We start from the raw sequence: 26493 nt of genomic DNA, 5'->3' as shown, positions 1-26493 counted from the left end.
TCTCCGACTGGTTTATGAATGTTATAATTCTTGACATCTGATTTGTGTCCATTTATTCTTTTACGTAGAGACTGTCCAGTTTGACCAACGTACATGGCAGAGGGGCATTGCTGGCACATGATGGCATATATCACATTGGTAGATGTGCAGGTGAACGAGCCTCTGATAGTGTGGCTGATGTTATTAGGCCCTGTGATGGTGTCCCCTGAATAGATATGTGGGCACAGTTGGCAACGGGCTTTGTTGCAAGGATAGATTCCTGGGTTAGTGGTTCTGTTGTGTGATATGTGGTTGTTGGTGAGTATTTTCTTCAGGTTGGGGGGCTGCCTGTAGGCAAGGACTGGCCTGTTCCCAAGATTTGTGAGAGTGTTGGGTCATCCTTCAGGATAGGTTGTAGATCCTTAATAATGAGTTGGAGGGGTTTTAGTTGGGGGCTAAAGGTGACAGCTAGTGGCGTTATGTTATTTTCTTTGTTAGGCCTGTCCTGTAGTAGGTGACTTCTGGGAACTCTTATGGCCCACCTTGATTATCATACACATTGTAAGGAGAGTGGTCAGTTTGTATGAGCTATTACCAGCAGGAGAGTGAGTTTGTGTGTGTGTGTTTGGGGGGGGGGGGGGTGAGAAAACCTGGATTTGTGCTGGAAATGGCCCACCTTGATTTTCATACACATTGTAAGGAGAGTGGTCAGTTTGGATGAGCTATTACCAGCAGGAGAGTGAGTTTGTGTGTGTGTGTTTTGGGGCGGGGGGGGGGAGGGTGAGAAAACCTGGATTTGTGCTGGAAATGGCCCACCTTGATTTTCATACACATTGTAAGGAGAGTGGTCACTTTGGATAAGCTATTACCAGCAGGAGAGTGAGTTTGTGTGTGTGGTTTTTGTAAAAAAGGTGAGAAAACCTGGATTTGTGCTGGAAATGGCCCAACTTGATTATCATACACATTGTAAAGAGAGTGGTCACTTTAGATAAGCTATTACCAGCAGGAGAGTGGGGTGGGAGGAGGTATTGTTTCATGGTCTCTGTGTATATAATGTCTTCTGCAGTTTCCACAGTATGCATCCAATGAAGTGAGCTGTAGTTCACGAAAGCTTATGCTCAAATAAATTGGTTAGTCTCTAAGGTGCCACAAGTACTCCTTTTCTTCTTGGTTTTAGAAGTGTTTTAAAAGTTAAAAAAAAAAATCATTCTGAGGTTCAGATTCACATCTTCAGTGCATCATTGCGCAAAGAGCCAAAGCAGAAGAAAACGAGCAAGAGTACTCAAAGGGAGATACCAATGATTCTCCTTTTTGGACAGATACAGCTGTCTTCCGTGTCAGTCTAGATAGTACAATGACGGAATCTTCAGAGAATGCTGATAGATTGAGAGAAATTCACACAAAAACACACCCATAAACAGTTTACCAGAGTGTTAGGACATATATATATATCAAGTTGCAGTGGGGGAGATTCAAGTTGCAGTGGGGGAGGTTTAGGTTGGATATTAGGAAAATCTTTTTCACTAGGAGGGTGGTGAAACACTGGAATGCGTTACCTAGGGAGGTGGTAGAATCTCCTTCCTTAGAAGTTTTTAAGGTAAGGCTTGACAAAACCCTGGCTGGGATGATTTAATTGGGGATTGGTCCTGCTTTGAGCAGGGGGTTGGACTAGATGACCTCCTGAGGTCCCTTCCAACCCTGATATTCTATGATTCTATGATATCATTTTATAGTTCTACACTGACAATTTTAGCTCAGGTATTTTATTGGGAGTGCATGTGGCCAATGGGCATGGATTGCTGATGCCACTAAAAGGTGCCAGATTTTGGTTATAGCAATTTATATTCTGTGTATACTGTACAAGCTAGGAACTAAATTCTGTCCTTGGATAAAAATGCAGGGCTCCTTCTTACTTCCATGTGCCCTTGTACGTTGATCCAAGGCATAGTGTTAGATTTTATAGATGGTCTACTGGAACTCCCATAATGAGTTATTTAACAGCCATGTACTTTTTAGAGCTAAATTAACAGCTCAGCTACAGTACCATGAAATGAATGGCATACCACCAAAAACAACAGACTTTCCAAAGTATCAGTGTTATCCTCAGTACAATACTAACATAACAGAAAACATGGTTTCTGCTCCAAGAAACTTACACTCTGCCACAGACAATAGACCAAGTAAGTAGACCAAATATTTATTACCAGGGCCCTACCAAACTCAGGATCCATTCTGGTCAATTTCATGGTCATAGGATTTTAAAAACCATAAATTTTACGGTTTCAGATATTTAAATCTGAAATTTCACAGTATTGTAACTGAAGGGGTCCTGACCCAAAACAGGGTAATGGGAGGCAACACCACACCATGCCACCCTCATTTCTGCACTGCTGCTGGCAGCAGCACTGCATTCAGAGCTGGGCTCCCAACCAGCAGCCGTGGAGCTTCCTGCAGCCAGGAAGGTTCTAACCTGGCCTCGGGAGCAGCCCATGCAGGAGAAGAGGATGTCCCGTCCCACTCCAGCCCATCCAGGACTAGCAGCTGGAACCTGGTGCACAGTAGGAGTCCCTGGCTGGGGCACCCTCATCTCAGCCCCTCCCCATTTCCAGACTCAATGCTTGGTACTTAAAGAGGCATTGGGGCTGGCTGGGTGTGGAGGGGGTGACCACAGCAACTCCTGACTAGTCGCCCACCTGTAAGGCCAGCCCACCCTCCCCCAAATTGATGACCCCCCATACAATACCACCCTCACTCCTATGCTGCTGTTGGGAGCGACGTTGTCTTCAGAGCTGGGTAGCTCAGTGGTTTGAGCATTGGCCTGCTAAACCCAGGGTTGTGAGCTCAGTCCTTGAGGGGGCCATTTAGGGATCCGGGGCAAAAATTGGGGAATGGTCCTGATTTGAGCAGGGGGTTGGACTAGATGACCTCCTGAGGTCCCTTCCAACCCTGATATTCTATGATTCTATAACTCTCTGAAATCTGGTCTCCCTTACAACAGCCACATTTCACAGGGGAGATCAGATTTCACAGTCCATGACACATCTTTCAGTCCCATGAATTTGGATGGGGCCAATATAGGACTTATTATTGTCCATATTTTTAAAGCACACACCACCATGCTATCTGTGCACTGTTATGCATCTGATATATTTGATTCACGTTGTTAAGGTCTAAACATCACTGGTGCTTTTCTATATTTATATGTGCACAGAGAAAGTTAATATCAACCATTTTGCAATGTGCAATCCAGTTTCATAGGACAATAGTGTTTGTTTTGTTTTCAATAGGCTACCCTGTTGAAATCCACTCAGTGTTTTACTGCTGCCAGAACATCAGAGGGAAGAAAAGGGATATGTTAGTGGTGGAGATCCCTAGATACCTAGCATATTATCCCACCACCTCAATGGCTATCACTCACCGTTTTCTGGTTACAAGTTACTGCAGTTCTTGACCAAGAGAAACTGCCATACCACAGTTAATTCTGGTGGGAGGGAATGCACTTTGAAAATGTAATATAGTACAAGAGTATTTCACATGAGTATACACTATGTTAAAGTTCCCAGTGCTAACAGGCAAACAACATGCAACTAAATTAAATGCAGAAATAGTCTATGTTAGGGTTTTTTGAAAATGTTCTGGATCTCATCTCCTTTAGCAGAGTTGTTCTACACATGGAAACCCTTGATCTGGTGAGATCTTCATCCCTTTACACTGCTTAAAGAGTTTTAAAAGCCCCAGTTCCAGCTGGGGGAGGATTCCTCTTGCTCAGGACTATGGTAGACAGCAGTAAGGCTGCCTTGCAAGAACCCCCGCTCAAGGCCTGGCACACAGGGCAGGCTGGGGGAAGGTCTGCATTACTGCAACCTTCAGGGTAGTGCTACAACTCACACAGCAGCCCAGTGAGGCTGCCATGAGTTCCGCAGGCTCTCAGGGCTTAGTTACACTGAGGCCCTCTCCACCCTTGGATCAGGAGGGCACAAAGATGACAAAGACATTTTGGCCCCACTTCCCGAACTACAGGCTCTAAGAGGCACAGCAAAGAAGCTCACCCTTTATCTCCAGCTCTGGAGAGTTTTACATTGCATTGTCCCAGAAAAGCATAGCTGATTCAGAATCCTTAAAGAATAGGTTGCCTATGATGTAACCAGGCCCCAAAGCATTAAGGGTCTTAACGATGGTGGCCAGAATCTTGAATCAAAGTGAAATGGGATCTTTATGATGAACGACTAATAGCGAGAGAGACTTATAATAGCCTCCATAGTGCTCCCATTGAAGTCAATAGCAATTGGCAAAATTCCCATTTGATTGGATTGGGAGCAGGACAGCACCCATAAACTCAGGTAAAATGCTTTTAAAGTCTCTCCTTTTGCTGCCAGATTACCTGCAGACTATAAACTAGCACCATTGTCAGTAGTTTAGATGGATTTTCTTCCGGTTGCTGATTATTGGAAGTGATATACAGATCTAAGACTGAAATGAAGCAAAGCCAGCCCCCCACCCAAGACAAATTTTAACAATGTTAAATAGGATCTCTGATTTCAGTCTGAATTTAAAATACTCAGCACTATCATTGAAGCAAATAATATTTATTCCAGAAGCCCAAAGGATGCTGTTGCTTAAAATTTTCCAGTTGCTAATCAATAACCCCAACGGAAAAATTTAATCATGCAACAGCACAGGATATCTCAATAATACAAAATACAAAGAAAGAAATGCTCCTTATCTTCCATGATTAAGAAGCTTCAGGGAATATTAGCAGCTAAGTGCAGAGACTTTTTGCTTGCCAGACAGCTGTATAAAAATATGTCTGAGTCACAGTGGCTATGGATCTTCAAGTGCAAAGTGGAAGACAGAGTTTAAATAGATTGTGATTGAAAAAGATCAGTAGGATTGTGTAAATGTTGCATTTGCATCGTTCACAACAGTTGGACAAGCAGAAACAACAGTCTACAGGTAGTTCTCCAAGGGCTATTGTGTCCAGTGCGTGATGAGGAGAACCAGGGGCTCAGGTACCAAGGTGAAGAATGTGAGATACACAGAAAGACTAGCAGATGGGAAGGAAGAGGCAGAAGGGGTGGGGAAGATTATACATAAAATGACGTGTATTACATACAATATAAATCCCTAACATGAAATTCATATTTGCCACAACTTTTGACACCGCTTTCAATGGAGAGCTAAGAGCTCAGTACTTCTCGATAAGATATTTAAGTATTTTCTGTTCTGCTTCCTTAAGGAGTTCTGTATTATAATCTCTAAAATATATTTCAATTCTATACTATACAAGTCTTAACGTGGGTTTTTTTTTCAAAAACTTTTACTTTTTTTGTTTTAAATAGATATAACATGCGGGATACAGTCTACAAAATGAAACATTGCAGGAAGGCTGAGAAAATAAATTAGTTAAAAAAAGCAAAGCCATCACTGCATCACTAGGTTTCATGAAAACAGCAGATCTTTGAAAAGTAAATCTGAAAAGACATTATAGGAAATGAGAAGCAAATTTCCTCCTTTATTTTGCTGATACCCAGTTGCAACAGAAAAATCAAGAAAAAACATATGACAAAAATTTAGCCTTAATTAACTTAAATAACACTTCTTAATCACAAAATTTTGTTCAGAAAAGATTGCTACCATAAGGTAAAACAGGTTGCAGGCTGCAGTCCTTTATGTAAAAGCAAATGTCAAAAGAAAAGCTCTGATATTTGGTTGTAGGCTCCCACTTTTCACATAGGCATTTCCTAAATCCATGTTTGATGAGCTTCCCCAGCTATAAATTCTGTAAATTCCCTCTGGAGCAGTACAGAGTGTGCTTCATGAAAATGTCATCTGCCAGTGCGGCAATTACTCACACTCCAGCAATCATGTGCACAATGCAGAATGGGTCGAATTCAGGTGAGAACGAGAACCAGCAATCAAGCCTCTGGAATTGAGAACAAAGCCATTTTCTTTCATTTGCCATCAACACAACCATCAAGGCCTTAATTACAAGGCAAGTGTCAAGCCTGGCTGCTGAAAGGCTTATTATTATACAGCTCAGCTTCAAATCAGTTTTGTATTGATGAACTGCAAAAATGAGGAAGCCAGTTTAGCCGCACAAGAAAAAAAACAGGGACTAAATGATTAGATGATTGGCAGGGAAAAACAGGGACATTTTATATATATATTAGATAGCAGGGTGGGGAAGGAGGGGACGCGACAAAACACCTGAAATATATCTATAAATACATTTCCCAATATAACAGAAAATCTGTGTAGTCCAAGATTTAAAGTACATTTGCTTTTATTGTAGCACTCACAAAGGCTCCCATTCTATCTTAAGGTGATGGAGTATTTTCCTATGATTATTCTCAGTCTTATATTTAACTGTATGTGTATATTAGACAGAAAGACACACACAGACAAGATTAGGTATATCCACATGCCCTTACACAATTGTCCTACTAGCGCTAGATTAGTCCCCATCTTTATGAGCTAATTGAACACTAAAACAGAAGTTCCAAAAATACCCCTTACATTTTGTAAGCAAAAGGCATAGTCTGTGGTGATTCAACTGAAATATCAACGATCAGCTACAGAGTAACTTAAAAAAAATTAAAAAAAGAAGTCTTACTTTTCACCACTTTCCAGAACAATAATTTTTGACATAATACATAACATACTATTACAGCAAGGTCTGATTTTTGGAACAGCTGTGTATGCAACATGAGCATTAGACTAACCACTGGATTCCGTTCTGATCTTTTGGGTATTTCCACCCATGCCTTGACTTATTCTGTGCATGTCCTATGTGACTGGAGGAATATGTGCTCAGCCTAGTGGTCTGCCCTTTTGATATCTAAGACAAATGGCCACATCAGCAGCAAGTAAGAAAGCGTTTAGGTCAGCGAACATTTTACTATCAATTTTATGTATCAACCTGGTGGAAACACATTTTACCTAATATAGTGACAGTCCAAAGTCCTTATTCTGATCCCTACATTGCATTGATATACATCAGATGAATCTGCTATATATTTTATTTCTTGCAGCCATCTCACCACTTTCTGCAAGTTGAAGATTAAGTGGCCCATGTTTCAGCAGGATATTAAAGTATTTGAAATCAACAAAATGGGAAGACACAGATCAAAACAAAAAGTTATGAGGTGATCATGTTGATAGTCAAATGATTATTTTGTTGCTTTACATATTGTAATGTGATGGTCTGATCTGAATCACGTACTTCACATATGTATTACCTACAGCAAAACTTCATACAAAGTCAAACATTCAAAAGTTGGGAAATTACTGAATTATGTTACCTCTTGACAATGGCCCAAGATATTTCAAGGAAAGACAAAAGAATGAGAATTCAATAGCATTATTATAAAATTGCATTTTAAAAGCAAAGGGGGTGATTTTTTTTTTCCAAAAAAACAAAATGTAGTTAGGCTCCTAGAACCAGATTTTTAAAGTTTTTAGGTGCCTAAAAAGGTAGATGGCCGCTTAGTGCAGTGGTCCCCAAATTGTGGGGGGTGCCCACCTAGAAGGGCATGAAGGAATGCTTGGCAGGGCCGGGGAGAGGGCACGGGCCAGCCCCACTCCACCCTCAGCTCTGCCTCGACCCCAACTCCTTGATGAGGCTCCGCTACCAACCCTGGCCTTGTCCCTGACAGTGGCCCCGATCCCAGCCCCAGCCCCACCCCCAGCCATGGCTCCACTCCTGGCCCTGGCCCTACACTAGTCCAGCCCTCCGCCTCGGCCGCAGCTCCACTTCTGGCTACAGACCTGCCACCAGCTGTGGCCCCAGCTTCATCCCCCTTATCTCTCTCTGTGCCATGCCCTGGAGCCACAGCCCCACTCCTGGCCCTGACTCCAGGGGTGGGGCACGGATAGCATGAAGGAGGGGGTGCTACTGTGAAAAGTTCGGGGACCACTGGCCTAGTGGGATTTTCAGATGCCCCTAAATGCCAAATGTCCATTAATTTCAAGAAGAGTTAGGCACCTGTGTGTTTTCAAAAATCCCACTGGGCATTTATCTGCATCTGTGGGCACCTAAATACTTACAATTCTGGCCCCTACCTCATACTGAAATTCAATGAGAGTTGGGCGTCTACCTCTACTGTCTAGCACCCATCAACCCTTAACCAGGGGGCGGAGCTACTCAGGAAGAACACGGGTTTAAAAAAGCCCACTCCTAAGTGACCAGAGGAGCTAGTGAGCAGGAGCACCTAACAAGGGAGTTTGCAAGGGAATTTAGAGAGGAATGGGGGAGAGGGGGCTAGATACATTTAATTATCATTCTTCAAATGTAAGGCAATAAACACCCCTTGATAAAAACAAAACAACAATAAAAGAAAGAGCTGCAGGAGTAAAAAGAGAATGCAGGCAGGATTCCAGCAACAGAGTGGGGGCTACCCAGTTTATTGCACTGAATGCAGCATGTACAATTACCTGCCTTATGGGTGGGTGGAATATGTGTGCATTCAGTGCAAGGAGTTCCTGGCCCTCGGAGACCGTGTACTTTGGAGACCAGAGTGGCTGAACTGGAGGAGCTAAGGGAGACAGAGGTATCCAGATGAGACTTTCTGGGACATGGTAGACCAGTCCTATCCCAAGTCTGACAGCCTCCTATGCTGATGAGAAAGATGAAAGTCTCAGGGACAGAGAACATCCAGCTGGAGCTGAGGAAACAATTCCATAGTTGGGACTCTCCTTCCAGGTGATGTCATGGAATCCTCTCACACTGAGGATAGCTCTCTGGGGTAGGGAATTCTCATTATTAGGAAGAGATAGGTAATAGTTATGGGGTATTTGATCATTAGAAACATAGACAGCTAGGTTTATGGTGACCAAGACAACCACATGGTGACTTGCCTGCTGGGTGCAAAGGCTGCAGATCTTTTGAGACATCAAGACAGATTTATGTGTAGTACTAGGGAGTACTACAGTGGTCATGGTACATGTAGGTACCAATGACATAGGGAACGATAGGAGAGAAAGGTCCTGGAGGCCAAATTTAGCCTGCTAGGTAAGAGATTGAAGTCCAGGACCTTTAAGGTACCATTCTCTGAAATGTTTCCAGTTCCACACACAGGGCCAGTTAGACAGGCAGAACTCCAGGGACTTAATGCATGGGTGAGATGATGGTGTAGGGAAGAGGGGTTTAGATTTATTAGGAAAGGGGAACCTTTTGGGAAAGGAAGGATGGACTCCACCTTAACCAAAATGGAACCAGACTGCTGGCACTGAAAATTAAAAAGATTGTAGAGCAGTTTTTAAAAAAAGGGCTGGGGGAAAGGCGACAGGTGCGGAGCAGCACATGGTTCAGACAGAGACATCCCTTGGGGAAGGATCTATTAACGGAGATTCTCTATGTCCTAGTAAGGAGGAGAGAATGGAAGATAATAAAATATGGGTAGGATCTAATGAGAAATAGTTAAATGAAGAAGAATCCCATTCAATTACATCACATAATGGAAGACCTCTAAAAAGTGACAATTTTTAAGTGATTATACACAAATACTAGAAGTCTCAATACTAAGATGGGTGAGCTTGAGTGCCTTGTATTAAATGAGGATATTGATATAATAGGCATTACAAAAACTTGGTGGAATGAGATAACCAATGGGACATGGTAATACTAGGATACAAAATACATCAGAAGGGCAGAATAGGTCAGAGTGATGAGGAAGTGGCATTATATGTGAGAGAAAGCATAGAGTCAAATGAACTAAAAATCTTAAGTGAACCAAACTGTACCATAGAATCTCTATGGATAGTAATTCCATGTTTGAATAATAAGAATATACCAGTAGGGATATACTACTGACCACCTGACCAGGATGATAGTGACTGAAATGCACAGGGAGAATCAAGAGGCTATAATAATAAAAAAACTCACTAATAATGGGTGGGGGGGGGAGAAGGGATTTCAACTATCCCCATATTGACATATCTCAGGACAGGATGCAGAGATAAAGTTTTTTGACACCTTAAATGACTGCTTCTTGGAGCAGCTAGTCCTGGAACCCGCAAGAAGAGAGGCAATTCTTGATTTAGTCCAAAGTGGAGCACAAGATCTGGTCCAAGAGGGGAATATAGCTGAATCGCTTGGTAATCGTGACCATAATATAATTAAATTTAACATCCCTCTGCAGGGAAAACACCACAGCAACCCAACACAATACCATTTAATTTCAGAAAGGGGGGGGCTACACAAAAATGAGGAAGTTAGTTAAACAGAAATTAAAAGGTACGGTGCCAAAAGTGAAATCCCTGCAAGCTGCATGAAACTTTTTAAAGACACAATAATAGAGACTTAATTTAAATGTATACCCCAAATTAAAAAAAACATAGTAAGAGGACCAAAAAAAAAAGTGCCACAGAGGCTAAATAACAAAGTAAAAGAAGCAGTCAAAGGCAAAAAGGCATCCTTTAAAAGTGGAAGTTAAATCCTATGGAGGAAAATAGAAAGGAGCATAAACTATGGCAAATGACGTATAAAATATAATTAGGAAGGCCAAAAAAGAAACTGAAGAACAGCTAGCCAAAGACTCAAAAAGTAACACACAAAAAAAAATTAAGTACAGCAGAACCAGGACGCCTGCTAAACCAGTGAGGCCACTGGACAATCAAGATGCTAAAGGAGCACTCAAGGATGATAAGGTCATTGCGGAGAAACTAAATGAATTCTTTGCATCAGTCTTCAAAGCTGAGTATGTAAGGGAGATTCCCAAACCTGAGCCATTCTTTTTAGGTGACAAGTCTGAGGAACTGTCCCAGACTGAGGTGTCAGTAGAGGAGGTTTTGGAACAAATTGATAGAGCCCTGCATGGATACAAATTTATACCTGTGGATGCAGATATTCACAGAACCTCAGGGCTCTCCCGGGAACTGCAGTAGTGAAAGGAGCAGAACATGGGGCCGCCACTCCCAGGAGCCAGTGCTCCTCTGGGTACAGCTGTACTGCCCCAAGCCCCACCCACTAGGGAGGGCAGCAGGCTCACCGGCAGCGGTCCCTGGTCGTGCTCTTGTGTTCAAGCGGCACACATGCCCCCAGACAGGAGACACAGACAGCTGCATGGAAGGGACAGGGGCAGCATAGATCAACACAGTTTGTTGGGGAAGAGTCAATATGGGTATTGTAAAGGTCAGTCATGTCTCACCAATCTACTAGAATTCTTTGAGGGGGGTCAACAAGCATGTGGACAAGTGTGATATAGTGGATATAGTGGACTTAGATTTTCAGAAAGTCTTTGACAAAGTCCCTCACCAAAGGCTCTTAAGCAAAGTAAGCAGTCATGGGATAAGAGGGAAGATCCTGTCATGGATCAGTAACTGGTTAAAAGATAGGAAACAAAGGGTAGGAATAAATGGTTAGTTTTCAGAATGGAGAGAGGTAAATAGTGATGTTGCCCGGAGTCTGTACTGGGACCAGTCCCATTCAACATATTCATAAATGATCTGGGAAAAGGGGGTCAACACTGAGGTGGAAAAATTTGCAGACAATACAAAACTACTCAAGATAGTCCAAAAGAGACTGTGAAGAGTTACAAAGGTATCTCACAAAACTGTGTGACTGGGCAAGAAAATGGCAGATGAAATTTTGTTCTGATAACTACAAAGTAATGCACATTGGAAAACATAATCCCAACTATGCATACAAAACAATGGGATATAAATTAGCTGCTACCATTCAAGAAAGAGATCTTGGAGTCATTGTGGATAGTTCTCTGAAAACATCCATCCCATGTGCAGCAGTCAAAAAAGCCAACAGAATGTTGGGCATCATTAGGAAAAGGATAGCTAATATGATGGAAAATATATTGCTTCTATATAAATCGATGGTATGCCCACATCTTGAATACTGCATGCAAATCTGGTCACCCCATCTCAAAAAAGATATCTTAGAATTGGAAAAGGTTCAGAGAATGGAAACAAAAATGATTAAGGGTATGGAAAAGCTTCCATATGAGGAGAAATTAAAAAGACCGGGACCTTTCAGCTTGGAAAAGAGATGACTAAGGGGAGATATAATAGAGGTCTATAAAATCTTGACTGGTGTGGAGAAAGTAAATAGGGAATTGTTATTTACTCCTTCTCATAACACAAGGACTAGGGGTCACCAAATGAAATTCATAGGCATCAGGTTTAAAACAAACAAAAGGAAGTATTTATTTCACACAATGCACAGTCAACCTGTGGAACTCTTTGCCAGAGGATGTTGTGAAGGTCAAGACTATAACAGGATTAAAAAAAGAACTAGATAAATTCATGGAGTATAGGTCCACCAGTGGCTATTATCCAGGATGGGCAGGGATGGTGTTCCTAGGCTCTGTTTGCCAGAAGCTGGGAATGAGCGACAGTGATTGGATCACTTGATGATTACCTGTTCTGTTCATTCCCACTGGGGCACCTGGCATTGGCCACTGTCGGAAGACAGGATACTGGGCTAGATGGACCTTTGGTCTGAGCCAGTATGACCATTCTTATGTTAGGATTTCAGAAGTCTGCTGAGGTGATTTTGATCAGTTCCGATTCCTTTCGCTCAAAATGTAGATTCCCTCTTCCAATCTCTTCCCCCTCTACTCCCCTTAGGAGATTAAATTGTGAGATTCAGTAACATATACATTCATATATAAAGCTATGTATTCTTTTCATATTTGAGAATAAATGGGATTTCAAAGCTACAGTTCCTCAACATGAAAATTACAAAAGAAAATTATTTAAAATGGGAATTTAGTTATAGGAGCCTTAACATGGAGAACAGTCAAATATCAATAATTAAACACACAGGAGGACTTGCTGAGTGCAGAGAACTATCTTTTAAAAGTATATGGTAACCTGAGAGATTACTCCTAAACCTGATACCAATATATTATGATGTTATACATGTGTAAAGGTGTTCAGTCTCCACCTGGGTATGTTACAGCCCTTTAGAAGAATAAATGCCATTTTACTCCTGAAATTTACAAATGACAAAAATGCCAGCACTATAGTAAACAAAGGCAAAATGGAACTGGCATCAGTGTCTACTGTGATTTTTACTGTCATTGTCACTGTAGAGCAACAATATAGTTAAGAAAAGTCCTTAGTTCTGTAAAGGCAGAAAGAGGGCATGAATACTTAAGCAGAAGACATCATATGACATTGTGCAGGGACATCACCATACTTCCTGGGTACTGTATGCTCAGGTAATGCCACCCAAAAAGCAACATATGTCCTCACGTAGAACCCAGTTCTGCCAATCTTATGAATGCAAAGATTTTACTCCAGTGTGAGTTCTCCTTGCAGATTAACTACAGTTTCAGGTTAACCATTTTCTTAAAAGAATCCCTTGAAGGACACTGGGTAAAATTGTCAGTAGTACCTAAGTGATTTAGGAGCTGTGACATTACATTCCATATTCCTTATGAAAATATGCTTATATGTCCATACTCCTTATGAAAATATACTTAGGAATATGACACAGCGGAGATGTACTTTATGCAAAACGGGTCTTATGAAGTATCATTGCAAAGGTTACGATTTACTGAATATGATTATCCAATTTGTATGTATGTGTCATTTCTGTATCTAAAGTTGTAAATATGGACTATGTAACAATTACAACTGGATGTGTATTCATAAGACACCCACCAGACAAGAGGCTATCAGATTTCTGAGCCATCACGAAGGAACAATAAAACCATGAAGATACTAATCTCTCTCCCTCCTTGGAGGCGTCAGGGGAGGTAACTGTGACAGTATTTTCCACTGAATGCATCCGATGAAGTGAGCTGTAGCTCATGAAAGCTTATGCTCAGATAAATTTGTTAGTCTCTAAGGTGCTACAAGTACTCCTTTTCTTTTTACTACTATGTCAGTATCTTGTCACCTGATACTAAACATTACCTGGGACTTCCTGTAACTTTCCACTGAAGGGAAGCGGGGTGGGGGTTCAAGTTTGGGAAACAAAGTATTCCCATCTTATGTAAATCCTATTTAAGGGTGGGGATGAAGGCAAACGGGACTCCTCCTCTCCATGGCCTGTCTGCCCAAGAAGAAAGACTTCAAAAGCCACCTGAAGGGAAGGCAAGGGGGGAGTACAGACTGAGACAGGAGTCCAGTTTGACAAGGAATATAACTGGAACTCTGAACCACAGAAACTTTGCAACCTGCCTGCAACAATCTCTAGGGTGAGAAATACTCTTTGTAACCAATTTCTTTAGTGAAATTAGCTTAGTTTGCACGTTTGATTTCATTTGCTTAATAATCTGCTTTGTTCTGTTTGCTACCCCTTTTATCACTTAAAATCTGCCTTTTATAGTTAATAAAATTTGTTTTGTTTATTATTAAACCCAGTTTCTGTAATTTCTCTCCACATTGAGAGAGGGGGCAAATTTCATAAAACCTTTGGGTTTGTACCCCTTAAAAGGAGTGAGTGTTGGAGCAAGTCCCTTAAACTGAGTCTTCCCAGAGCTGATCTGCAGCTGGGTGTAGTCCAGCGCGCGTGTGTGTCTGTGTGTGTGTTAGAGGAGGCTTTAATAGCCTGGCTCAGCAAGACAGATTAAAGGGGGCCCATGCTGATCAGAACAGGTAGACTCACTGGTATCTCAGCACATTAGGTGGCTTCTTCAGAGGCTCCTGTGATGGGTTATGCCCAAGTCCCATTTTCAAAAGTGACCTCAGCACTTAGAAGCCTAAATCTCACTGGCTATGTCTTCACAGTGCCCCCCCCCTCCCCCCGGCCAAAAAAAAAAAGCTAGCAGAGACAAGCTTAGGTAGTTTTTACCTCAGTGTAGCTCACCAGGTCAACCCCTCCCCCCTGCCTTACGCTGGTATTTCATATCTACATTGAGGTAAAAACTACCCAGGCCATGTCTCCACTAGAATTTTACAGTGAGATCGCTAATGTGAGTTAGTTATGTCACTGTAAAAACACACACCTTTTTTGGCAATAAAGATACAGCCATTGAAAGTCAAGGGGAGTTAGGCTCCTAAGTGCTTAAGTCACTTCAGAAAATGTGTCTTAGGCACTACTGAAAAATTACCCACTCTGCATTTCTTACTCATTCAAAGCTCCTACTTAAACAGAATTACACCAAATAGTTTGAATTTTTTAAAAAAATCCATGTATTTTTATGAGTAGATTTTTTCTTAATGTTTGCTGGACATCTCTCCTGTTGAGATCCCTCCTTCAGCACTTATAGGGGTTTGGCTCTCAGCAGTCTTACAGCGATTTCTGAACCATTAATGTTCTACTTGTGTAAAATACAACTAAATTCAGAGGTGTTTAATTTCCCCAGTACAGTTGTTCCTATTTCAAGATGAAAATTAAATCTAGCTTCCTATGATCAAAATGCCACAGAAAGACATAGCCAAGCCAATAATTTTCCTTTTAAAATGGCGTGTATATATATATACACACACACACACACACACACACACACACACTTACTTTTCTTCTTTTCTCTTGTCTTTTCTTTACCTCTGCCCACATCAGTGAGGTCCTGCCTTTCAGTCATGCTTCACCCACATTTGTGTTCTTTCTACTTCGTATTAAACAATCTAAGCTGAGGGAATTAAAACACTTCCAATTTTAGGTTTTTTAAGACATGACAAGAACGTGACAGTTAAAAGTGGTGCAGTGAGGGGTGAAGCCCTTTTGAAAGAGAGTTGCTTTGACAGGGCAGTTATACAACAGGAGGGGAACTAAGGAAACAAAGGACCAAAATAAAAACTGAATATAATATATAATGTTACTGAAATACTTGCATACTAACTATCGTGTTACAAAATTTTCCCCTTGGGATTTCTCTCACCATTTATGAAACTCTATTTTCCTTCTTTTAACTCTATTGTCTAAGTATATGGCAGAAGGAGATATGGAATTAGATATACCTCATTCTGAAGACCATCAGCATTGTTCCATGTGTCTGACTGAGAGGGTCACCACAAAGCAACATAAGCCTTGTGGAGACAGGTATGTTGACTCCATAGTTGATTTGGAAGCAGGAGGCAAAGGTGCTGATTCAGAAAGGTTCTTAACTATATGCCTAACTTTAAGCACATTAATTCAGTGAGACTGCTTTTGTGCTTGAAGTTAGGCACACACTTAACTACCTTGATGTAGTGGAGGCCAGGCGCAAGACCTCAATTTGTAACTTTCTGCATTGCACTGCCACAACAAAGGATAAAAAATGGTTACCCACCTTTTTCGTAATTGTTCTTTGAGACGTCCATTCCATTCTAGATGTGCGTGCACCTAAGTGCACAGTCGTCAGAGACTTTTGCCTTAGCAGTATCCGTAGGGTCAGCTGCGGCGCCTCATTGAGTGCCACGCTCATGCGCCAATACATCAGGCATCGCTGGCCCTATGCCCTCTCGGTTCCTTCCTGCCAACAACTCTGACAGAGGGGCAGGAGGGCGGGTAATGGAATGGACATGAGCAACACATCTCGAAGAACAACAGTTATGAAAAAGGTGAGTAACCGTTTTTTTCTTCTTCGAGTGCTTGCTCGTGTCAATTCCATTCTAGGTGACTCACAAGCAGTATCCACGGAGGTGGGCTCAGAGTTCACAGTTGTGCGGCTTGCAGCAATGCTCTGCCAAAGCCAATGTTGTTTCGAGCTTGCTGGGTAAGTGCACAATGAGATGTGAATGTATGGACAGATGACCAGGTAGCTGCCCCGTAGATCTCTTGGATTGGCACCTCTGCCAGGATGGCCACTGATGATGCCTGTGCCATAGTTGAGTGTATCATTATGATCGTGGATGGATGCACCTTCACCAGCTCATAGCAGTAGCGGATGCAGGCCGTAATCCATAACAAAATCCTCTGGGAAGACACGGGGTGACCTTTCATCCTATCTGCTACTGCAACAAACAACTGCATTGACTTATGGAATGACTTTGTTCTCTCTAAGTAGAGGGCCAGCACCCTCCTGACATCCAGGGTGTGTAGCCTGCGCACCTCACCTGATGCATGAGGCTTTGGAAAGAAGACGGGTAAGTATATGTCCTGGCAAGTACGAAACTGGGAAACGACCTTGGGCAGAAACGCCAGGTGCAGATGCAGCTGTACCTTATCCTTGTAGAAGACTGTATAGGGCGGCTCTGAAGTAAGTGCCCTGATCTTGGACGTTGGAAAAAAAAATTGCCAGTCCCCCACATCAGATAGCTTGAGAAGCACTGCTGTAAAGGGGCCTGCTCAGCCCAAATACGCTGTTCTGAGGCCCAGCATGTGAATTTTTTCCATTTGGCCAGGTAGGTCGCCCTGGTGGAGGTTTTCCTGCTGCCCAGCAAGACCTGCTGAACAGGGGCCAAGCATGCCCATTCAGCCACGCTTAGCGATGCAGAAGCCAAGCTGTCAGGTGCAGCACCACCAGGTTCAAGTGCAAAAAGCTGCTGTGGTTCTGGGACAGCAGATCCAACCAAACAGATAGCTGCAGCGGGGCATCTGCTGAGCAACGTGCTGAACGAGTCCTGGTGAGGCCACATGGGGGCTATTAGGATAATCCTCACCCTATCTGGCTTGATCTTAACAAGGACCCTGTAAATCAACAGCACTGGTGGGAAGGCATACACCAGCGCTCCCGACCCTGGAATGAGGAAAGCGTCCAACAGGAAACCCCTGTCTATTCCCTGGATTGAACAGAACATGTGGCATTTTCTGTTCTGCCTGGATGCAAACAGGTCCACCTGGGGAGTCCCCCACCTCTGGAAGATTATGCGGACCACCTCCAGATGGAGTGACCACTCGTGGCGAGAGGAGAAGGTCCTGCTGAGGTGATCCACCAAGACGTTCTTGGTTCCAGGAAAATGCGCAGCTATCAGCTGAATGGCATGCTGCATACAAAAGTTCCAAAGTCAGAGAGCTTCTTGACAAAGGGTTGAAGACCTGTCACCGCCCTGCCTGTTGACGTAATATATTGCGGTGGTATTGTCTGTCAGGACCTGCACCACCTTGCCCTTCAGGTGGGCCAAGAAACCCTGGCAGACCAGGCGAACCGCTCTGAGCTCCCTAAAGTTGACATGGAGGGCCAGATCATCCCACAGCCAGTGACCCTGGGTTCTCAGCTTGCCCAGGTGGGCTCCCCAGCCTAGGTCCGAGGCATCAGAGACCAGGGTCAGCGACAGGGATGGGGTTGCGAAGGGGACTCCCTCCAACACTGACCCAGAGTTCAACAACCAATCCAGGGACAACATGATCTGACCATGGCTGACCACGTAAGTGCATGCGGCCATGTGGCCCATCAGCCACAGGCAGGTGTGGGCTGTGGTGAATGGGAGATAAGGTATATGGGAGATAAGGTCCAACATGGCTTGAAAACGTACTTTCAGAAGGAAGGCCCTGGCTCGTGTGGAGTTGAAGACTGCACCAATACACTCTATGTCTGGGACTGGCGTTAAGGTGGATTTTTTGTTGTTTATTAACAGGCCCAGGTCGTGGCAGGTGGAACACACCAGACTGAGGGTGCTCTGCACTTGCTTCTGAGACCTGCCCTTGATGAGCTAGCCATCGAAATATGGGAAAACCTGGACCCTTCAACATCTCAGGTAAGCCACCACTGGCACCATGCATTTTGTAAACACCCTGAGGCTAATGAGAGGCCAAAGGGCAGTGCTGTGAATTGAAAATGGCACCCGCCCACTATGAAATGGAGGAAGTGTTTGGGACCTGGGAATAAGCATGCTTGAAGTCGAGGGCGGTGTAGCAGTTGTCTGGATCTAGGTCAGGGATGATGGAAGCCAGGGAGACCATGCAAAACTTCAACTTCTTGAGGCAACGCAGGTCCAGGATGGGTCTGAGGCCCCCTTTTGCCTTCGGGATTAGGAAGTAGCGGGAGTAGAACCCCTTTCCTTCCTTCCCGAGGAACCTCCTCCACTGCCACCAGGCACAGGAGGTTTTTGACCTCCTGAACAAGTATTTGCCCATGAGAAGGGCCCCTGAAGAGGGATGGGGAAGAGGGCAGGTGGAGGGAGGAGCAGCCAAAAACTGCTGGGAATAGCCCGGAGATACTATGTCCAGTACCCAGAGCTCCGAGGTGACCCGCGACCAGGCCAAACAGTAGGGCGAAGTTGATCGAGGAAAGAATAAGGTGGATCCAGGGAATTGAATGGGGCATTGCTCTTGAGTGTACCTTCGAAATGGGTGCTTCTGGCCCCCGGAATACTATTCCGGGCCGGGCTGCGCAGGTGAGTGATGACTAAAACTCGTGTCTCTATCCCTTCTCCATGCAGGTCCCTGATGAGGTTGCCACGGTCTTGGTGGTGGGGGTGGCCGGAACTGCTTACGTGCCAACTGCAGCATATGCATGCCCAGCAAGCAAAGGGTGGTCCTAGTGTCCTTTAGTCCATGCAGCCTCACATCCATCTGGTCTGAAAAGAGACCGTTCCCATCAAATGGGAGGCCCTGGATAGAGGTCTGCATTTCTTGGGAGAGTCCGGAAGTCTGAAGCCAGGAACTGCACCTCATAACCACCGCTGAAGTGACCACCCGGCTGCCAAGTCCACCGCAACTCATACCATTTGGAGGGAGCACCTAGCAGCCGCAGTGTCCTCCTCTACCAGGGTGTCAAATTTGTGGGCCAAACCTTATGGAGGAAGTCCCATACACTAAAATTGTATCAGCCCAGGAGGCCAGATGATCCACCACCTGGAACTGCAAGCTGGCCGTTGAGTAAATTTTTCTCCCATACAGGTCCAATCTTTTGGCCTCTTTATTTTTTGGAGTCAAGATGGTATGCCCCTGTCTGTCTTTCTCACTGGCCACAGAAACCACCAGCGAGCCTGGAGGAGGGTGGGTGTAAAGGTATTCAAACCTTTTGGCTGGGACAAAGTATTTCTTTTCGGTCCTTTTTGAGATGGGAAGGAAGGAGTTTGCTAGAGGACCTTGGCAATCTTGAGGACACCGTCATGCACTGGTAGTGCAACACGGGACGGGGTACTGGTTAACAGGACATTGTACAAGGTTCCTGCCTGCTCAGCCATTTCCTCCACCTCCAGGCCAAAGTTCTCAGCCACCCAATGAAGCAGGACCTATTGAGCCTTAAAATCATCTGGTGGGCTGGCCCCGCGGCCGCCTAGTCAGGGGATGAAGATGAGGACTGTGCCACCAGGGGAATCCCAAGGTCATCTTCCCCTGTGGAAGAGGGAGACTTAGGAGTGGGTATAGTCTCCTCTGCCTCGGCCTCTGAGCATGCCTCCTGCACTGAGCCCGGTGCTGTCAGTGCCACCAGCTGTTCCTCTGAGGCAGAGGCAGATGAGCAGTGCAAAGGGGGCACCACAATGACCGGCACTCCCCACGTGCTCCAAAAAGACCACTGTGCTGGCCACTGGCCGGGCTGCCACTGCGCCGATGTCAACACAACCTTGGGTGCCCATTTGCGCCAATGGGGTCTAGGCAAGGGGCTGAACTGTCCTTCCGTGCCGGAAGAATCCCCTTCCGGTGACCATGGTGGGGCCGTAGATGCCTGAGTCTGTTTGCTGACCATCACCGTTGGAGACCGGTGCCTGGAGCGAGGGGACTGGTACCGGTATCAAGGGGACTGGTGAGAATGCTAGGAGACCAGAGGTGGGTCATAAAGTGCCCCCATGGGGTAGGTGACCAGGACAGGTGTCGAGAGGATGACTGGTGTGAGGGCGAGCAGTGCCAGTAGTACAGAGACTGGTGCTTCCCTCTAAGCAATCCACGTTGAGATGGCAGGGACCACAATCACGGTGCTGGTGACCAAGGGCCAGCCCCAGTGGATCTGGGTGGCGATCCCAGAGACCTGCAGTGTGGAGGTGGAGAGCGCGCTTCATCTCAGGGGATTGGTGGTGCTCCACTGCTCCCTGAGGAATCTTAAAGGCTGGCTTGTCCTCGTGGGGAGCTTTTGCCAATTCCTGGGGCACTTTCTGCATCGGTAGCGCGGATGGAGGCCTTTGCTCTCTCAGTGCCGGGGGAGCTCGCAAAGGCATTGGTGCCATCAGGGTTTTAGATCCTATGCTGCTCCTGAGAGTCTGAGGAAGACCTTTAAAGGTGCTAACAGACCTGACTGAAGAAGCACGAATACATGGCTCTGGAGTGGCCATTCGGCCTGAAGCAGGTCCTTTGCCCAATGACCCCTAGCTCTTCTTGGTGTTGGGAAGCCATGTTTTCTCGCCTTCTTCTTGGGTACTGGCAATGGGGAATGGTGCCAGGCAGAGCCCGGTGCCAGGGGCGCACTGCTCACCAATGCCGAGGTGCTCAATGAATCCTGCCAGGACTGCTTGGAAACCGGACGAAGTTTCCACAAGGAGAGCCCGTAAATGAATATCCCCCTCTTTCTGCATGCTCGGCCGAAAGTTCTTACAAACGTGGCACTTGTCTCTCACATGTGACTCCCCCAAACACTTGAGGCAGCTGCTAAGGGGGTAACTTACAGGCATAGGCCTGTTACAGACGGTGCAGGGCTTAAACCCTGGAGACTAGGGAACGCCCCGCCTGGGGTGAAGTCCCCCTGGGACTCTAACTACCAGCTACACTTAACAGCTACTTAATGCTAACTACTGAAGACAAACTATGTACGAGGCCCTAAGGCTCAAAGTCAGTAAAAAAGAAAACTGCTAGCCCTTGCTATGCAAGGAAATGCACTCTGACTAACAACCGTAGTCTGGTAGGGTGGTAAGAAGTAACTGAGAGGGTGTAGGGCCTGCGGCGCCTGATATACCGGTGCATAAGCGTGGCACTCAAGGGGGTGCCACAACCAAGCCTACGAATGCTCCTAAGGCAAAAATCTCTGACGACTCCGCATATAGGCGCACGCGCACCTAGACTGGAATCGACATGAGCGAGCACTCGAAAGAGAACTGTGATAACCAACACACAACATATTTGAACAACAATATTACCAGAGAGCATTTAAGTTATAGAATGGCACAACTATTGTTTAAAATGCTGTAAACAAAAGTAGTTCTCCAGTTGTAACACTGTGGAAACACATCAACGCAGATCTGAAATTACTTTTAATACTGAATTGTTTGCCCATACCTTCTTAAATGCCTTTTAAAAACCCACTATGTGTTTAAACTTAAAAAAACAAACATGAAAAAAATAGAAAGGACATATTTCACTGTATAATTTCTATAGACAGCACACACAGAAAACAGCGGCAATATTGTTTAGCCAACATTAAAATTGCTCCTATACTTGGGAAAAAATGTAGTTAGAGGGTGGCTGCTGTTCTAAAAATAATTTTCATGGAAATGTGGTTTACATTATAGGAGCCATATATTCCTATAGTTGAGACTGTAGCAAAATCCACTGGAACCTGGGAGGCAGTGTGGTCTCATAATTGAACAGCAAGCCAAGACTGACGAATGACTTCAAGAACGTGGGCAAGTCACTTAACTTCAATGTCCTCATCTGTAAAACATGTACAAAAAATCTTCCTTTATAGGGATAAAGTGAGGCTTAATTAATGGTTCTAGCATACTTTAAAATCCTCACATGAAAAGCCCTGCGTAAGTGCAAAATATTAAGTGACTGGTACTGCATTCATTGCTACTCAAAATTCCTACCCAAGTCAATGGTGTTTTTTTTAGTACACAAGGAATGCAGAATCAGTCCATAAGGAGTGATGATACAAAGGGGTAAGAGAGTTTCTGAACATCAAAGGCAGATTTAATTTTAAAAATCAATATTTCCAAAAGTGATTAGTGATTCTCAATGCCTCAATCGTGGGTACCCAGTTCAAGATACTTTAAAAGGGAGTTTTAGAACATGCCAAGCGTCACCTCTGAAAATAAAATTCCTTTCAGTGTCTTAGGTTGGGCACCTAAGAACTGAAGCACCCGAAAATCACTAGCCACTTTAGAAAACCTATAAAGGTGAGTTAGATTTTGGTCAATTATGTCACCTACAGCAAAAGTTTGCCTAAAATGTGTTGGGTCTATCAGAAACATCCAGTTAAATAAGAATTCCTATGAATTCCTAGCATTGTCTAGATAGGATTGTGTTATAATTAGTTTAGGAAATTTTTTAAAAATACAAATTTTGTATAATGACAGAGATATTCAAGTTTCAAAATGATCTATCAGAACTGTTCAGTCAAGTTTCTTCCATATATGCTTGTTATGGCCCAATTACATCTTTACATGATAGGACTCAAAAGGAGCTCTCATGTTCTAAAGGTCAGAATTTCAGTATGTAATTACCCCCTGGGCCAGAAAGGTGTCTATAAGATATAGAACTAAGATGAAAAGGAGTTTTGTCATTGACTTCAATGGGATCATGATTTGGACCTCTCTTTACATATTTTAAAAAGGAAATTAAATTGAGAGAGAGAGTATATCTGTTCAGACACAAAGGGACAAAACCTGAAAATGCAAGGGTAAAGCTAACTGTCTCTCTCCCCTTCCCCTTCACCCCTATCATGATTCAAGCTAAGGCGTACCACCCATCACATCTTAGAATCAGATAGCATTTTTTGGCTCATGCTTCAGCTTGACTGTTGCAACCCAGGGTATATTTAATGTAATCACAACAAACTCTGTTATTTAAAAGCTGAGGTTCATAGCAATGGCAACAATGCAGATTAGGGTAGGAGAGAGGCAAAGCTGTTTCTGCTGAACAGATGGCAGTGGATGAAGTTTGATGGGTTCAGTGGGACTGAGTAAAGCTAATGCCCCAGAGGACAAAGAACAATGTGACTATAACTAACCAGGCTCTTTTTTCCCCTGTAAGCTTCAGTCTCATCTCATGCCATCCTCGTTTTCATACTTCCACTAGCTAGGAAAATAAGAAACAGTTTGAAATCCTGGTGAATGCTGCAGAAGTCTTAAATGATCATCCTTTGATCACTGTAGCAGTGGAGGAAAAAGCATACTGAATTGTATGCCCATACCTTCATCCATATATATAAGCACCATTTCCTCTAATGTTGCTTGAGGTCCATACTAATTTCCCAGCCTTTGACATTTATTTTATTATTCTTTATTATTTGTATTATCATAGTGCCTAGGAGTCCTAGTCATGGTCCAGGAGCCCACTGTGCTAGGCAATGTACAAAGACAGTTCACGCACTCTAGTAGCGTAGCATATACTTTTCTTCCTAATCACATCCTTCTGTGACGCAGACACCTGCACAGACAAAACCATATAAGAAAGCGTATGGGTACAAACAAATGTAAATCCACAAAGTGGGTTTGTGTTCATCTTACGAGTTAAAGAAGCTGGAGAGGGAAGATTTGGAGTTCTTGTGTCTGAATCTCTTCCTCAGACTGCCATTTAAGGTTTGTTTTGGATAAAAAGTGGAAAATGCATGTATTGTGCTAATGAATGTATTTTCATATTCATTCTTGCTATAAACGTATGTTTGGGGGGTTTTACAGCTAAAAATAATTTTCCCTTTGCCCACAGTTCTGGTAATTGTGTGTGTGTGTGGAGGTGACAAATACATGGATCTCTCTGACCAGATCCTCATCTCAGAAGAAATGGCACCCTAGCTAGCAGAAAGTGGAGAGATACTTTTTCACTACTTATGCTACCTAATTAGCTAGGTTTAGTGAAGAGTTCAACATAAGAAAATAAGAATGGCCATACTGGGTCAGACCAATGGTCCCTCCAGCCCAGTATCCTGTGTTCTGACAGTGGCCAATGCCAGGTGCTTCAGAGGGAGTGAACAAAACAGGTAATTATCCCGTAACCCATTCCTAGCTTCTGGCAAACAGGACACAAGGTTTCAAGCCATTTGGATGGAAAGTAGGAAGTTGTCTTCTGTACAAGAGTAATTCTGTCTGTCTGTGGAAAGAGCTTCTCTTTCCCAAATAGCATTAATCTGGTCTTGCCCAGGTAAATTTGATCCAGTTGTTCTTCACCAGTTCCTGAAGTCTTGCAGGTAGATCTGACTGAAAATTAGAAAGTCTCCCATGATGCATTGCATTGTGGTCATGGAACTCACACAATGCGCTATATTAGCTCAAGCCAGAGGAGAGACTGATGTGCATCATGAGATGTATTCCAGCCTGGGAGCCCATCTCAGAGCAAAGAATGGGGGCACCAAAACTAAAATTCCCCTGAGGTACTGAAACATGTTCAGGCAGACACCAATTAATGTCAAACTGATCTGAAACAAAATAGTTCAATTTGACAAAACAAAATGTTTCAAATACGGTTAATCCAATGGAAAAGAAATATTCTATTTAGATTCTCCCAATGGATTTTTTTTCAAAATTGACATTATTTCATCAAAAACTTTTCTGCAAAATCAACCATATTTTCCATCAAAAAAGGAATTTGTCAGAAAAGGCCCAACCAATTCTACCTGTAGGCAATATGTCATTTTAGTGAGGTTGGTGGCTGCATCTGTGGAAAATGAGCTATGTTCTGGGTGTCGCAGATGTCTCCTTGGCAGTGAACCCTCTCCAAGTGGTCTTATGTAGATGCTGAAGAAGAGGAAAAAGAGGATAAATATCTGTGCACCTTAAAAGGTGAGGGCCCTTGGAGAAGAGGAGCAGTTGAGCCCATCACCACTCTTTAGGTGGAAAGGAGTGACTGGAGTTATTACAGTCCTGTGCTGTCTATTCCTGCTGTAACATGTCGGATGGTCTTCAGGACTTGGCAGTCAACTATGGCAAAAACTGCAGAGAGGTCAAACAGTATGGGGCATTGAAAGGTAGCCTCCATCTTTTTGCCCAGCTAAAATGCACACTGGCTATTTTCCTTCTTAAATTAGTTACTCAGTCTACTGCCTTGTCTCTTAAGCAGAGGATCTTGAGCCACAGGTCTTGAAACCTGGTCCACAAGGTTCCTGTGGGGAGGGGGAGAATTCATTACATAGCAACCCTCCACTCAAATTGGCATCACCTAGAACCAGGACTCCTTGAAGCCCAGCTTAGACAGACAGCTCTACCCTGGGCCTCAATTAGTGGAACAACAGAGCTCCTGATTGACTTGCTCCTCTACTCAAGCCAGAAGGAGGACTGGGAAGTTATCCATACAATGGGGCTTCACCCTGCTTCAGACTGCTCATCTGGTGCTACCTGCCCTTGTCTCCTGATCTTGACCTCCAAGTTTCCTGGCTCAGCTGGTTCCTGGTTTCTGACTCATGGTTCCTAATCTCTAGCTTGTCTCCTGACCCTGACCTCCTGGTTTCCTGAAAGGCCTGATCCCTAATATCTGACTCTTGGTTGCTAACCTTGGTCCAGGCCTCTTGGGTCTTAACCCCCTTTGGTGTGGGGAGCCTCCCCCACTCACACACACTAACCACTAGGCATGGCTGCCTACATCCCAGCCCTGACACGTAGCAAAAACTGACTCTAAATGAAGACTTAGGAGCTCAGTTGATAGAAATATATGTAAACCATGCCTACTCAGTGTGGCACTCTGCCCCCCTCTTGTGTTGGCTAGGCCAAGTCCAGATTGATGAGCCTACTACAGTCTTGGCTGTGAAAGCAAGCTCTTTTAGCTCAAGCAGTAGAAGCTGATGCATTAAGATCTAAAGATCTGAGGTTCAATCCTTGCTGCTGCAGACCCACCTCAGGGTACCTACATAACATATCATTATGTATATATCATGGAATCATAGG

Source organism: Eretmochelys imbricata, chromosome 3 (genome assembly GCF_965152235.1).
Source record: "Eretmochelys imbricata isolate rEreImb1 chromosome 3, rEreImb1.hap1, whole genome shotgun sequence".
NCBI classification, from domain to species: Eukaryota; Metazoa; Chordata; order Testudines; family Cheloniidae; genus Eretmochelys; species Eretmochelys imbricata.
Note: the sequence above shows the minus strand (reverse complement) of the source record.